Source organism: Bos javanicus, chromosome 23, assembly GCF_032452875.1.
Source record: "Bos javanicus breed banteng chromosome 23, ARS-OSU_banteng_1.0, whole genome shotgun sequence".
NCBI classification, from domain to species: domain Eukaryota; kingdom Metazoa; phylum Chordata; class Mammalia; order Artiodactyla; family Bovidae; genus Bos; species Bos javanicus.
This window is the reverse complement of record NC_083890.1, coordinates 22,151,823-22,168,704: the sequence shown is the minus strand read 5'-3', so window position 1 is coordinate 22,168,704 and position 16,882 is coordinate 22,151,823.

Genomic DNA, 16,882 nt, shown 5'->3' with positions numbered 1-16,882 from the left:
TCCATTGAGTCGGTGATGCCATCCAGCCATCTCATCCTCTGTCGTCCCCTTCTCCTCCTGCCTTCAAGCTTTCCCAGCATCAGGATCTTTTCCAATGAGTAAGCTCTTCACATCAGGTGGCCAAAGTATTGGAGTTTCAGCTTCAGCATCAGTCTTTCCAATGAACATTCGGGAATGATTTCCTTTAGGATGGACTGGTTGGATCTCCTTGTAGGCCAAGGGACTCTCAAGAGTCTTCTCCAACACCACAGTTCAAAACCATCAATTCTTCGGCGCTCGGCTTTCTTCACAGTCCAACTCTCACATCCATACATGACCACTGGAAAAACCATAGCCTTGACTAGACGGACCTTTGTTGGCAAAGTAATGTCTCTGCTTTTGAATATGCTATCTAGGTTGGTCATAACTTTTCTTCCAAGGAGTAAGCGTCTTTTTAATTCATGGCTGCAGTCACCATCTGCAGTGATTTTGGAGTCCAAAAAAATAAATTCTGCCTGTTTCCACTGTTTCCCCATCTATTTGCCATGAAGTGATGGGACTGAATGCCATGAGCTTTGTTTTCTGAATGTTGAGCTTTAAGCCAATTTTTTCACTCTCCTCTTTCATCGAGAGGCTGTTTAGTTCTTCTTCACTTTCTGCCATAATGATGGTGTCATCTGCATATCTGAGGTCATTGATAATTCTCCCAGCAATCTTGATTCCAGCTTGTGCTTCTTCCAGCCCAGCATTTCTCATGATGTACTCTGCATATAAGTTAAATAAGCAAAGTGACAATATACAGCCTTGATGTACTCCTTTTCCTGTTTGGAACCCGTCTGTTGTTCCATGTCCAGTTCTAACTGTTGCTTCCTGACCTGCATACAGATTTCTCAAGAGGCAGGTCAGGTGGTCTGGTATTCCATCTCTTTCAGAATTTTCCACAGTCCACACAGTCAAAGGCTTTGGCATAGTCAGTAAAGCAGAAATAGATGATTTCTGGAACTCTCTTGCTTTTTCTATGATCCAGCAGATGTTGGCAATTTGGTCTCTGGTTCCTCTGCCTTTTCAAATACCAGCTTGAACATCTGGAAGTTCACGGTTCACATATTGTCAAAGCCTGGCTTGGAGAATTTTGAGCATTACTTTACTAGCATGTGAGATGAGTGCAATTGTGCGGTAGTTTGAGCATTCTCTGGCATTGCCTTTGGGATTGGAATGAAAACTGACCTTTTCCAGTCCTGTGCCCACTGCTGAATTTTCCAAATTTGCTGGCATATTGAGTGCAGCACTTTCACAGCATCATCTTTCAGGATTTGGAATAGCTCAACTGGAATTCCATCACCTCCACTAGCTTTGTTCGTAGTGATGCTTTCTAAGGCCCACTTGACTTCACATTCCAGGATGTCTGGCTCTAGGTCAGTGATCACACCATCGTGATTATCTGGGTCGTGAAGATCTTTTTGTACAGTTCTTCTGTGTATTCTTGTCACCTCTTCTTAATATCTTCTGCTTCTGTTAGGTCCATACCATTTCTGTCCTTTATTGGATGATAATTATTCATAAAATGTAACAGCAAAGGGAGAGATGCAGGCTTAATCACTTTTCAGTGAAACACATAGTGCCTTTGAATTTAAAAAGTTCCAGAAAAAAATGGTTTCAGACTGGCCACATGAAGTATTCATCCTTCTCTCTGGAATACAAAGCTGGTGGTAACTTATAAGCGGCCATAGGAGGGCTCAGTGCAGTCCAGAAAACAAACTCATCTTTGAGATCTGAAGCTACTGTAAACATGCTTAGGGAGAGTCCCCAAACACTGGAATCCTTTGAGTCACAGATCTGTGAAGGAAGCTGGTGCAGAAGCATAGAGAGAGAGCAGGCGCTATGGAGGAGGTGCTAGCGTCTGTTAGCACAGGCAAGAAAACCCCTGGGGTGCCCCGGATCCTTGGGTTAAAGGAAGGATTTCTGGCTCTTTCAGTGGCAGGAAGAAGGGAACACTCCCTCTCCCCATCACAGACACATATGCACATACACACATGAAAACAATTAATGGAAGTTGTTTTAAAAGCAAAACCACTAGAACTGGGAAATACAATTACAAAATGTACTTCCATCTGTATATAGAATATTTAATGTCACCAGATACTGATTTCTCTTTTCAAATTGAGATGATTTTTTTCTTTTCTAAGTGAAATAACGCATGGAAGATACTTAGCAGTAAGAGAGACTAATCATGCTCAAGAAATTCTAATTCACTTCTCTGTGACTCCTTCATGCTACTGAAGTTAATAATGAGTCTACATTCCAGGGGATATGCTGATTGGCTTATAGTCGTTTTTGCACTTTATCCTTCTAATAGGCCTTTGTCTCCATTCTGCAAGTAAGTGAACAGGGATAGGAGAATTTTTTGGTCCGCATATAGACAATCATGCAACCTCAGAGCACAGACTCAACCCTCGGGCTTTTATGCAATATGCAATGCTGTTTCCTGATCTAGACTAACACTAATTGACAGTTTAGATTAAAAAATGCACTCAGACTGAGGATTTAATATGACATAAAACAAATGTTTATACAACGTTCCTAAATTTCTTTGTCCTATATTCTTAGAGATGTGTTTACCTTTGACAATCAGACATTTAAGACGTGTAGTTTAATTGTAGTCAGACATAGAATACCTTCATAGAATTGTATAAAATTACATCATGACTCAGTCCTATTGACTTCCATTTTATTATTTTAAAAACCGGTTCTATAAACCGTAAAATTACTACAGAAATATTCTTTGTGAGACTGACATAGATTTGTTCAGACATCAAAGGTTTCTTTACCAAGAAGAGTATATTGCCAAAGAAATCATTAACATACTTCCTGCTGAAACTGTAGTGAAAGAACACTGTCTGTTCTCTAATTTAACAAAAAGAAAGAAAAAAATAATTGTCATCTCCACCTCTTCAGTAAATATGGCCCGCCACTACTGTTTCTGGGGGGAGGAAGAAATAGGAGCTTGGCCTCAGCAGATGCGGCACGAAGGCTGAGGAGCGCCTCTGCACCCGGGAACTCAGCGGATGGGGAATCCAGCATCGTCCTTGGCATTGCATGTTCCTGTTCGTGTAGAGCGGGCTTCTCATGGGACTGGCATTTCGTGGCGGAGCGCACGGACTCTGGGATTCGAGGGCTTCCCTAGTTTCAGCTCTCTGCCTCAGTAGTTGTGGCAGCCTGGCTGTAGAGCGTTGGCTTAGTATCTCCTCCCCACGAGAGATCTTCCCCGACCAGGAGTCGAACACTTGTCCTCTGCTTGCAAGTCAGGTTCTCAAGCCCTGCTGCTGCTGCTTCTAAGTCGCTTCAGTCGTGTCCGACTCTGTGCGACCCCATAGACGGCAGCCCACCAGGCTCCGCCGTGCTTAGGATTCTCCAGGCAAGAACACTGGAGTGGGTTGCCATTTCCTTCTCCAATGCGTGAAAGTGAAAAGTGAAAGGGAAGTCGCTCAGTTGTGTCCGACTCTTAGCGACCCCATGGACTGCAGCCTACCAGGCTCCTCCGTCCATGGGATTTTCCAGGCAAGAGTACTGGAGTGGGGTGCCATTGCCTTCTCCACTCAAGCCCTGAGTCACCAGAAAGACCCACATCACCTTTTTTGAGGGCCAATGTTCCCTCAAGTTCTGCAGGGCTTGGGAATGAAGATGAAGTGGTTCACCCCACCAGCTTTAAAGCTGCAGCTGCAGGAAATGTCCACGAGATGGCAACACTTTCATTTACTACTGGAATTCCTAGAGGCAGCCGAATCCTGGACAAAGTCGTGTTCCTCAGTTTCAGATTAGAGGCGGGTGTGCCAGGTAACGGGTCTCATTCCTTCTTCCCCCTTAACCTTCCGCCAACCCGCAGCAAATGCCAAGCCATGCCCATAGTGCGATGCAAAAGGTGCTGTTTCTTCCTTCTTAGGAAGGGAACCGCCAAAGAAGAAGGCTGGCACTGGCAACCCCACCATGAGAGGCTGGGTGACCAGCTGACATTTCAGCTCTCTCTCTGCCCATGGGGACCACTGTGTTCTGGGTCCACACTACTTGGTTGAGCTGTCGGAGGACCTGCCTAGATCTGGAGGTCGCAGTCCCATGCACACAAGACCAAGTGCTCCAGCTCAAAAAGGGGCTCCTCCCCTGGACCCCCTCCCCGGGCCCCTCAGCTCCACCTCACTCCAACCCTGGGCTCCAAGGAGCTAACACCAGCCTGGGTTATGGAGGCCTGCGGGGAATACCCTTGGTGTTTCTCCTCTGTTCTTTTTTAATTTCGTTTCTATTTTTTATTAAAGTGGTGTGGATTTACAATGATGTGCATGTATCCAGCCAGGGCAGTCTGATCCGGTTGCCCGATACATCAATCTCTCCCAGCCAGACATTTCCCACGTCAGTATTACAGAGTGCTGAGTAGAAATCCCTGTGCTGGACCGAAGGGCCTTGCTGATTCACTTTTCGGATCTACTACTGGGCGAACCTGAGGCCCAGCCTCCTTGTTTCTTCTTCCCCTGCCCCATTTTTTCTTTTCAGAAACCAGAAGCTTTTTGTCTGTGCCCTGGAGTCTGTTTTTCGTTTTCAAAATGAGTTCATTGGAATCAATTTTTACATTCTATCTGTAAGCCATACCCTAGGATCCTTCTCATTCTTGCTGTGTCTGCCCTCACTCAACATGACCATCTCCAGGGTCATCCATGTCGCTGGAAAAGGCATTATATTATTCATTTGGATGCCTGAGTAATACTGCTTTATGCAGATAAATATATAAAACATCTTCTTTTATCATGCCTCTGATGGTGCCCATTTTGGTTGCTTCCATGTCTTGGTTTTTGTAAAGCATCCTGCATGAAGGCTAGGATGCAAGTGTCTCTTGGAATGAGGATTTTTCTATGTGTATAGGCCAAGACACGGCATTGCCGAATCCTGAAGCAAGCCTGTTTGGGGGGTTAAGACACTTCCCTACTGTTCTCCATCCTGGCTATTACCAGTTTAAATTCCCTCATATCCCTAAGGAGAATTCTATTCCCTCTATGCTCTCACGCTGGGTATAATTGCTAGACTTTTGTGTGATGGCAATTGTGACCTTTCAGGAATGATACCTCATTATAGTTTCGATATGCAGTTCCATACTAAAGAGCTACATGGAGAGTCTTTTCCATTGCTTTGAGACACCAGAACAAAAGCCCTGTGCCTTAACTTGACCTTTGGAAACCAGATTATGGAAGGACAGCGCTTTGAAAATATTGTTGCATTCCCTAGGGCAGCACATTTCTTTCTTTATGTCTCACTTTATAGATTTGTTTTTGCCTGGGCTGCATCTTTCTTACTGTCCCAGGGTTGTCTCTGTTTGTGCACAGCGGGCTTCTCATGTACTGGCATGTCTCAGAGGGGTGCATGGGCTTTAGGGTTCATGGGCTTCACTAGCTTCAGCACTCTGGCTCAGAGCTGCAGCTGCCTGGCCGTAGAGCGTGGGCTCAGCAGATGTGGCTCAAGGGCTTAGGAGCTCCCCACACCTGGGATCTTCCTGGACCAGCAGTGGAACACTTCGTCCTCTGCATCGTGAGTTAGGCTGTTAAGTCCTGGGCTACCAGAAAGACCCACAGGACCTTTCTAGAAAGCCGGTGTTCCTTAAAGCTCTGCAGGCCTTGGGAATGAAGGTGAAGTGTTCCCTGGCACGAGCTTTAAAGCTGCAGTTCCAAGAAATGTCCACGAGGCAGCAGCATTTTTCCATTTACCACTAGGATTCCTAGGGCCAGTAGAACTCTCGAGAAGTCCTGTTCCTCAGTAGTAGATTAGAGTCGAATGTGCCAGGCCAGGGGTCTCATTGCTTCTTTCTCCTTTGCCTTCCGCCAGTCCGGGACAAATGGCAAGCCGTGCCCCAACTGTGATGCTGAGGGTGCTATTCTTCCTCCTCAGCTGGGAAAACACCAAGGAAGAAGGCTGCTGGTGGCAACCCCACCACCGAGAGATTTGGTGGCCAGCTGCCTCTTCAACGCTGTCTCCGCCCACAGGGACCACCTCGGGACCGCGTTTTCTGGGCCCACGATGTGTGGTTGAGCTGTCAGAGCACCCGTCTAGATCTAGAATCCCAGTCCCGTGAACACGAGACCATGTGCTCCAGCTTCCACAGGGGCTCCTTTGCTGATGCCCCGTCCCCAGTTCCCTCAGCCCCACCCCTCTCCAGCCTTAGGCTCCAAGGCTCCTCAGGCTCCAGGGATGTGACACCAGGCAGGGTTATCAAGGTCTGAAGGGAATTCCCTTGGTGTTTCATCTGTGTTCTTTTTAAATTTAATTTTTGCTCGATTAAAATACAGAAGGTTTATGATATTGTGTATGCTTCAAGCTACAGCAACTGGATCCCGTTACACAGGTCCATAAATCTATTCTTGAGTGCGTTCTTTTCCCACATAAGTATTACAGAGGGCTGAGGAGACACTCGCGTGCAAGAGTAGGTCCTTCTGATTCACTTTTCATGTCTATAACTTGGCATTCGTGAAGTCTCGCCTCCTCTTTCTCCCATCTAAGGCCCCATCTTTTCTTTTTGGAACCCAGAAGACGGTCGTCTGTGTCCTGAGGTTTCTTTTTGTTTTCTTTTTCAAAATGAGTTCAGAGGAATCGATTTTTATATTCTACCCATAAGTCATCTCCTAGGATCCTCCTCCTTCTCTGACTGCCCTAACACAGTATGACCATCCCCAGGTCCATCCATGATGCTGGACAAGGCATTATGTCATTCATCTGGATGCCTGCGTAACACTGCCCTGTGTCAAGAGATATAGTAAACATTTTCTTTTATCCGTGGCTCTGACAGTGCCCATTTTGATTGCTTCCACATCTTGATTATTGCAAACGCCCTGCATGAAGAATGGGATGCAAGTGTCTCTTCTAAGGAGGATTTATGTCTGCATATAAGGCCCAGGAGTGGCATTTCCAGATCCAGAATCAACTCTGTTTGGAGGGTTTAAGGCACTTCCCGACTGTTCTCCATCCTGGTTGTTACCATTTTGCATTCCCTCAAATCGGGTAGGAGAGTTCTCTTTTGTCCAAGCCCTCACGCCACGTGTAGTTCCTAGACTTAGGCGATGGTAATTGTGATCTGCGAGGAGTGACACCTCCTCCTAGTTTGAATATGCAATTCTATAATAATGACTCATCTGGAGCATCTTTTCTCGTTCTTCTAAATTCAAACAGCAAAACAAAAGCCCTGTGTGTTAACTTGACCTCCAGAGACCAAGTTTTGGAAGGATGGCCAATTTGAAAACTTTTCCCACTATCTATTCCAAGAATATCTTACTCTCTGTCATTTTCATTTATAGGTTTGTGTTTGCCTGGGCTGTGTCTTTCTTACTTTGTTAGGGTTGTTTCTGTTTGTGTACAGCAGGCTTCTCACGGCACTGGTATTTCTTGGGGCACTAGGACTCTAGGATTCGAGGGCTTCGCTAGTTTCCGCTCTCTGGCTCAGGAGTTGCGGCTGTAAAGCGTTGGCTTAGTACCTGTGGCACAAGGGCTTAGGAGCTCCTCCCCACGAGAGATCTTCCCCCACCAGAAGTCGAACACTTGTCCTCTGCCTAGCAAGTTGGGTTCTTAAGCACTAGGTTACCAGAAAGACCCACAAGATATTTGTTGAAGACCAGTGATCTAACCCTAACCCTAACCCTAACCCTTTCTTAAGGGTCTGCAGGCCTTCTGAAAGAAGGGGAAATGGTCCCAAGCAGCAGCGTTAAAGCGGCAGTTTCAGGAAGTGTCCACAAGGCGGCAGCACTTTTCCATTTCCCTCGGCAATTCCTAGGCTCCGCAGAGTCCTGGAGAAAGTCGAGCTGCTCAGTTGGAGATTAGATTCGACTGTGCTAGGTCTCGGTTCTCATTACTTCTTCCCCTTTAGCCTTCTGCCACCCCGAGACAAATGCCAAGCCCTGGGACTTGGACCTCCAGATCTAGACAGGTTCTCCAACAGTTTCCAGAGGAGACTGCCTTTCGGAAGGATGGCGGCATTGAAAAACTTTCCCCACTGCGTATCGCAGGACATGTGTTTCTTTCTCTCTCACTTTGATTTACCGATTTATTTTTGGTCCGGCTGCGTCTTCCTTGGTGCCTCCGGGCTTTGTCTGTTTGTGCGGAGCAGGCTTCATACTGCAGAGGCTCCTCTTGCCGGGGAGCACAGGCTCCGGGATTCACTGGCTTCACTCGTTTCAGCTTTCTGGCTTAGGAGTTGCAGCTTGCTGGCTGTAGAGCGTGGGCTCAAAAAATGCAGCACAAGGGCTTAGGGGCTCGGGTTTGGCGAATCTTCCCCGAACCAGAATCAAATCCTTGTCCCCTGCATGGCAAGTCGGATTCTCAACCACTGGACCACCACGGAAGCCCCACCGGACATTTTTTGAAGGCAGGCATGCTCTAGAGCCAGGCTGGCCTTGGGCGAGTGGCCGCGAGCATCAGCTTTAAAGTCGCAGTTGCGAGAAACGTCCACAAGGCGGCAGCACTTCTCCATTTCACCCTTGGCATTCCTCTGGCCAGTTGAGCCCTTGAGAAAGCCCTGTTCCTGGGCTGTTGATTAGAGTGGGCTGTGCCAGGCCACGGGTTTCATTACTTCTTCCCACTTAACCTTCAGCCCCACCAACCAAAAATGCCAGGCCCTGCCCAAACTGCAACGCTGAGGGTGCTGTCCTTCGTCGTCTAGGTGGGGGCCTCGAGGAAGGAGGCTGCTGGTGGCAAGACCACCATGGGGGAAGGGGTGACCCGTTGACTATTCAGTGCTGTCTCAGCCCTTAGGGCCCACAGTTTTGGGGGTGCCCTAGGGGTGGCTGCCGTCCATGGGGTCGCTAGGAGTCGGACACGACTGAGCAACTTCACTTTCACTTTTCACTTTCATGCATCGGAGAACGAAATGGCAACCCACTCCAGTGTTCTTGCCTGGAGAATCCCAGGGACGGGGGAGCCTGGTGGGCTGCCGTCTATGGGGTCGCACAGAGTCGGACACAACTCAAGTGACTTAGCAGCAGCAGCAGCAGGGGTGACTGAGCTATCAGAGGGCCCACGTGGATCTGGAGGTATTGGTCCCATTCACGGGACCAGGTGCTCCAGGTCTCAAAGGGGCTCCTTTGCTGGCACCTCCTCCCCAGGTCCCTCAGCTCCACCACAGTCCAGCCTGAGGTTCCAAGGCTGTTCAGACTCCAGGCATGTTACACCAGCCCTGGTCACTGAGGCCTGAGGGGAACACCGTTTGTCCTTTCTCTCTGTTCTTTATAAATTTAAGTTTTCAGTTCAGTTCCGTTCAGTCGCTCAGCTGTGTCCAACTCCTTACGACCCCATGGACTGCAGCACGCCAGGCCTCCTTGTCCATCACCAACTCCCGGAGTTCACCCATACTCGTGTCCATTGAGTTGGTGATGCCATCCAGCCATCTCATCCTCTGTCGTCCCCTTCTCCTCCTGTCTTCAATCTTGCCCAGCATCCGGGTCTTTTCAAATGAGTCAGTCCTTTGCATCAGGTGGCCAAAGTATTGGAGTTTCAGCTTTGACATCAGTCCTTCCAAGGACTGATCACCTTTAGGATGGACTGGTTGGATCTCCTTGCAGTCCAAGGGACTCTCAAGAGTCTTCTCCAACACCACAGTGCAAAAGCATCAATTCTTCGGTGCTCAGCCTTCTTCACAGTCCAACTCTCACATCCATACACGACTACTGGAAAAACCATAGCTTTGACTAGATGGACTTTTGTTGGCAAAGTAATATCTCTGCTTTTCAATATGCTGTCTAGGTTGGTCATAACTTTCCTTCCAAGGAGTAAGCATCTTTTAATTTCATGGCTGCAGTCACCATCTGCAGTGATTTTGGAGCCCAAAAAATAAAGTCTGCCTCTGTTTCCATTGCTTCCCCAACTATTTGCCATGAAGTGATGGGACCAGATGCCATTATCTTAGTTTTTTGAATACTGAGTTTTAAGCCAACATTTTCACTCTCTTAAATAAAATTTAAGTTTTCTTTGATATTAAAATAGAGTGGATTTACCATGTTTGTTTTGGTGTACATACAGCAACCTGATTCAGTTACACAAGAACGTGTATCTACTCCTATGTGATTCTTTTCCCATGTAGGTATTACAGAGTGCCAAGCAGACTTCATGTGCTAGGCAGTAGGTGTGTGCTGATTCACATTTTGTATGTATTACTGGGCATATGTTAATGTCAGTTTCCTCATTTCTCCCTACTGCATCACTTCTTTTTGGCAACCATAATTTTGTTGAGTCCTTGAGTGTCTTTCTGTTTTCAAAATGAGTTCATTTGCATCAATTTTTAGATTCTACTTAAAAACTGTATTCAAATCTCTTTCTCTTTCTCTGACTTCATTCACCCATTATGACCATCTCCAGGTCCATTCATGTTGCTGAGAGTGGCATTATTCATTTTTTTTAATGGCTGACTTTATTGTATTATATACGTATACATGTGTATAACTTCTTTTTAATCTGTTCATCTGAAGATGGAGATTATGATTGCTCCCACATCTAGGCTATTGTAAAACGTGCTTCAGTGAAGGTTGTAGTGCAAGTCTCTTTTCTAATTATGGTTTTTCTCCACATACAGGCCCAGGAGTGGCATTTCAGTTCCTGCAGTAAGTCTCTTTTTAGTTGATTAAAGAACCTCCATACTGTTTTATGGGGCTTCCCTAATGGCTCAGGGGGTAAAAAATATGTCTGCAATGCAAGAGACCTGGATTCAATCCCTGGACTGGGAAAATCCCCTGGAGAAGAGAATGGCAACCCATTCCAGTATTCTTGCCTGGAGAGATCCATGGACAGGGGAGCCTGGGGGGCTACAGCCCATGGGGTCCCAAAGAGTTGGACACGACTGAGTGACTAACACATACTGTTCTCCATCCTGCCTGTTGTCAATTTACATTCCCCAAAACACTGTAAGAGGGTTCCCTTTCTCCACGCCCTCTCTGGCATTTATTTTTTCTAGGCTTTTGGATGATGGGCATTCTTACTGGTGGGAGGTGCTACCCTACTGCAGTTTGATTTGCTTTTGTTTAATCATGGGTCAATCCTAAAGGAAATCAGTCCTGAATATTCATTGGAAGGACTGATGCTGAAGCTGAAGCTCCAATACTTTGGCCACCTGATGCAATGAACTGACTCATTTGAAAAGACCCTGATGCTGAGAAAGATTGAAGGCAGGAGAAGAAGGGGACGACATAGGATGAGCTGCTTGGATGGCATCACCAACTCAATGGACATGAGTTTGAGCAAGCTCCGGGAGTTGGTGATGGACAGGGAAGCCTGGTGTGCTGCAGTCTATATGTGGTCGCAAAGAACAGGACACGACTGAGCGACTGAACTGAATCATGAGCCATATTGAGCATCTTTTCACATGCTTTAAAAAACAAACACAGAAAGAAAAACCTTGTGAGTTAAAATGACCTTCTGACCCTGGCTGTTTTAAGAACAGCCTCTTTGAATTCTTTTCCGATTACCTACCACAGGACATTCTTCAGGGCGGGTGGTCTTTACAGGCCGGCAGGTGCCTTCTTGAATGTGACGTGTCCCTAGGCCCCATCTTTATAGTTGTAGTTACAGAAAATGTCCACAAGGCGGCAGCACATTTTCATTTCCCCCTGAGATTCCCAGGTCAACAAGAGCCCTTGACACAGTCGTGTTCCAGGGTTGTAGATTTTTTTGGAATGTGCCACATCTAGGAGCTCATTGCTTTTTCCCCCTTAGACTTCACTCCCTGCCCAGACAAATCCAAAGCCCTGCCAAAACCTCGAGGCATGGGGTGCTGTCCTACTTAGGTGGGGGAACCCTGAGGAAGACGGTTGCCAGTGGGAACTGCAGTACTGGGAGTCAGGGAGGCCAGGCGACTTTCCAAGGTCCATCATCCTCTCAGGGCACTAGGCGTGGCTGAGCTGCAGGGGGCCCACCTGGAGGGCCCACCTGGAGGTTGGGGTGTCATGCACAGGAGACCAGGCACCCCAGGTCCAAGTGGGGCTCGTTTGCTGACGCCTCCCCCAGTCCCCTCCTCTCCACCACACTCCAGCCTTAGGCTCCAAAGCTCTTCAGGCTCCAAGGATGTGACACCGGCCCAAGTCACGAGGCTGAGGGCAATTCCCTTGGCATTTCTTTTCTGTTCTTTTTAAATTTAATTTTTATTTTATATTAAAACAGAATGGGTTTTCAATGTTAGAGTTTGTTTTCAGTGTACAACAACCTGATTCAGTTACACATGTACATCATTCTATTCTTCAGATTCTTTTCTCATTTTTGTTACAGAGTGTTGAGCAGAGTCTGGCTTGTTATTTAGGAAGACCTTGCTTTTTGTCCATCGCATGTACACTGGTTTGCATTTGCTAACCCCAAGCTGCCGATCCTTCCCTCTCCCACACCCCTTCCCCCTTAGCAACCAGAAGGCTGTTCTCTATTTGAGGAACTTTTGGAACTGTGGAGGTCATAAAATATTTAGGGTTAGTGGGCTACATAGCACCTCTGTCTCATATTCTTCATTTTTAAAAAATACACTGTGGGCATAGACCTCTTACCATCAAACGGGATGCTGTAGCCAATAAAAACCATTCATTTGCAAAGATGGAAAGTCATGTGAAATGTGGTTTGGTGAAACCAAAGAGAACATCTTTTCTCTATCTAAAGACCTTGTTCCTTTTTACAGTGGAAAAAGATGTTATCCATCAGCCATATATACATATACATTCATTTCTTCCCTCTTGTTCAATTGGGGAAACTGTCTTACTCCATCCAAGGCCAACCACGGCATCTGTTCTCTGGTTCCGGATTCATTTTGGTCACTTGATAAACTTTTTCTTTTTCATTTTTTCCCTTTGCAAGGAAATTTCAAATTGTTTTGTTTTGCTTCATTGCCACACCGCAGGGGATAGGGGATCTTAAATACTCAACCAGGCATCAAACCCGTGCCCCCTGCATTGGAAGCATGAGGTCTCACCTCTAGACCACCCTCCAATTGTTGTATTTATTAATTCCTTCACTTCTGCTTTCCCATTTTCTCCTTAACCCACTCCATTCTTTCTTTTACTACCGCTACGTCTCTGAAATCCTTGTCATTAAGGTCAGTAATACCTGAAAGACTTAGTAAGAGGGCATCAGCATCCATTAGCCGAAGAAAAAGAGCAACAGTCAGATAGACTGTATTCTAATCTGAGCCCTGGGATTTTTCTAAATGCTATTAGACTTTGGGAGTCATTTATTAATAGTTTCTCCATTTTCCCATTTTACGATAGCAGTAATAAACAAACCTACCTTATTGGACAGTTTGAAGGATTCTAAGTAGCCTGTGTAAAGAGCCTGGCAGCTCTCAGGTACCAGTGGTCATTCAAAAGGCCACTAAATGTTTACTGAAAAGATACTTTAGGGCCTGAAGCCCAGTGAGCTGAGACACCTTGATAAACACAGTCTGGAAAGGACCAAGTTCTGGAAGAAAAAAAAAAAAAAAGGTAGTCATGCTTTCGGGGAGGCGCTTCAGTTCTCACCTTATCTTTGAAAAGCAGCTTGCTCAGCACCAGGCCTGGTTACTTGACCTGCCTTTCATTTTGGCTGTCCCCTCCCATGTGCCAACAGCCAAGGCCCTGATCAGGCGGGATATCCCTGGAACGCAGTTGCAAATTTCTCTCCCACCCACCTCCATCTCTTTTATTCTTTTTGTTTTTTAATTTTGTACAGTGGAATAGCAGCTGCTGCATTTTATTAAGAGTGAATTTAAGGAAACATATTTGGGATCGAATCTTTTCTTGGCAAGACTACGGCGGGGGTGAAAATGTCTCAACATCCAACTTCTTCTCCACGTTAACCATGTAGCCAAGACTAATATCCCCAGTGATAAAACATATCCATATCATTCACTCTGTGATACAACGGAAGAAGAAGAGCATTTCACCTCTGGAGTAGTCAGCCCTAAAATCCATAACCCCATCTAATCACGAGAAAACATCTGGCAAACCCCATTCTGCAAAACACCTGACCAGTATTCTTCGAAAACATCAGGATCATCAGAAACAGGGAGAAACTAAGAAACTCTTGTAGATGAAAAGAGTTTAAAAAGACACGATGACGACATGCAACATGGGACCATGGACTGAGCTTTGGAACAGAAAAAACACCAGCAAAAAAAAAGTCTGGGGCTAATAGTGTTGTAATGTTAGTATTGTGGGCTTCCCTGGCAGCTCAGCTGGTAAAGAATCCACTTGCAGTGCAGGAGACCCCAGTTTGATTCCTGAGTTGGGAAGACCCCTGGGAGAAGGGATAGGCTACCCACTCCAGTATTCTTGGGCTTCCTTGGTGGCTCAGATGGTAAAGAATCCACCTGCAATGCAGGAGACCTGGGTTTGACCCCTGGGTTGGGAAGATCCCCTGGAGGAGGGCATGGCAACCCAGTCCAGTATTCTTGCCTGGAGAATCCCATGGACAGGGGAGCATCAGTATTGCTCCCGTGTTAACTTCCTGATTTTGACCACTATGTTATGATTATGTTAGATGTCAACTTTAGAAGAAACTGTGTGAAGGATAATAGGGAACTCTTTTGCCTTGCAATAGAGATAAACCTAAAATTTTTATTCTAAACCTAAAATTATTCAAAATAGAAACTTTTAAAATCTCTTCTGATCCCTAATGTTGATAAGATATAAACACTTGAGTAGTTTTATCATTTAAATAGTATGTTTTTATTTTTCCAGATTATCCTTGGTGTGCGTGTACTTATACCAAGGTTTCAAAATTTCCCCTAAACTGCCCTATATATTTTCCACTTTGTTAGTTTTTTAATAACCTAGATTTCTCATCTCTTTTTGATTTATAAAATACCTGCATATATTCTCTCTTACCTAGTCTTTACAACTTCTTGAGATGGAAGAGAGTCCTCAGCCACATTAAAGATGAGAAAAATTATGACAAAGGCAGTTTGAGACTCACTTTATATGGTATCTGAGTTAGTGACAGAGTTCTGTCAAGAACCTGAATTGGTGCAACACTTTAAAAAAATCATGAGCAAAGGATCTGAGCAGACATTTAAGATATGCAAATGGTCAAAGCATGTGAACAGATGCTCAACATCATTAGTTATCAGGGAAATGCAAATCAGAACCACAAGGACATGGCACCTCATACCCACTGGAATGAACGGCTGGGTCAAAAATCCAGACAACAGCAAGTGTTGACGAGGGCATGGAGAAACAGAATCCTCTACGCTTGTGGTGGGAACATAACACGGTGCAGCCCCTTGGTCGTGCTCAGGCACATCCAACTCTTTGTGACTCCATGGACTGTAGCCCTCCAGGCTCGTCTGTCAGTGGAATTTTCCAGGCGAGAATACTGGAGTGGGTTCCCATGGTGCAGCCACTTTGGAATACAGCCTAGCAGATCCTCAAATGATTAGTCATAGTTATCATGTGACATAGAAACTCCAGCCCTCTGTATATACCCCAGAGAAATAAAAACATATTAATATGTCTACAACAAAAACTTGTACATGAATGTCCACAGAAGCATTTCTGATATTAGTCAAACGTTGGTCTGAAAATTCTGAAAGTAGCAAGAAGTGACCTCCTTAAAAAGGGGATGTCAACTATGTCTCAACTCTTGAAGGGTGAGCACACCCATTGCGTGCCATGCACCTTTTATGCCATCTTTGATCCTTCTAAGCTTCATACACTGGGCTTGACTTCAGTTTTGTTCGAGCCACAGAGGTCCTGATAAGAAGCCCTCGCTGACCAGAATAATGAGAGAGCAAACAGCAATATTAAGGTCACAGCTGCGGTTCTACACACCATAATTTAAAAGCAGTTTGTGAAATGAGGTTGTCTCTATTGCCCTTCTGCATAGCATTTGGACTGCCTTCTGAGCTTTTTTGCCCCCTTCAAGTCTGTCTTGAACTTAATTCATCTAAATGGTATTTATCAATAGTCCACTGCGGGCTGGCATGGCATTGACTCTAGATAACAAATGGTGTGCACCAAAGATGCAGCCCTGGTGCTCAAGGTGCAACAAGCCAGCCAAGGAGACAGCCACTCTTTAAAATGCCATCTAAGTAACACACACCACATAAACACAGCACACACAACCAACTAATGGTGAGAAGTGCTGTGGAAGAAGAGATCGTGATTCACTGAGAGATGACCGTGAGAAGTTGGGTAAAAATGGGAGTGAAGGAAGAAACATTTTAAGAACTAAGACTGATGTGCATGAGGTATGGGGAAAGAGTGTGTGGAGAGAATGTTCCAGATGCCTAGAGAGGACAGCTTGAGTGAAAAGCCCAAGTACTTTCCCCAGATCACAGATAGTTGAGCTTATTTCAGTGCAAAGGGCATTGAAATAACCAGAAGGGCAACAAATCTGAACTTCTCAATGTTTAATAAATACTCCAATATTTCTCATTTTTTGGAATAGTTTAAAACCACACAGCTTTCTGATATTGTTTAGATCTCCATGCAATGTATAATTTGTTACTTGATGGATTATTTTTTTTTATGAGGGATGATCATTTTCTTTTAATTTTTGTATTTTTTTGGCCACCCTGTGTGGTTTTTGGGGTCCTAGTTCCCCAACCAGGGATTGAACCTGGAGAAACCCAACCAGGGATTCCCCCTGCAGTAGAAGCATGGAGTCCTCACCACTGAACTATCAGGGAATTCTCTGTTACTCGGTATTTTACAACCTCATGTAGAGCTTATCAACATGAGTACTTTGCATGTATTGTCTGTTGGAATTATCTTGAGCACCCTTTGGGCCAATGCAAAACCAGAAATCAAAGTGGGGAATATACCTATGTGTTCCCAAAGTTAAACCTCTGAACCTACTCCTATAGAGCCTCCTGGGAAGGAACAGTGGAAATAGCCATTTTCAAAAGTCTAGAAAATAAACTTCTAATTGCTAAGGGAGA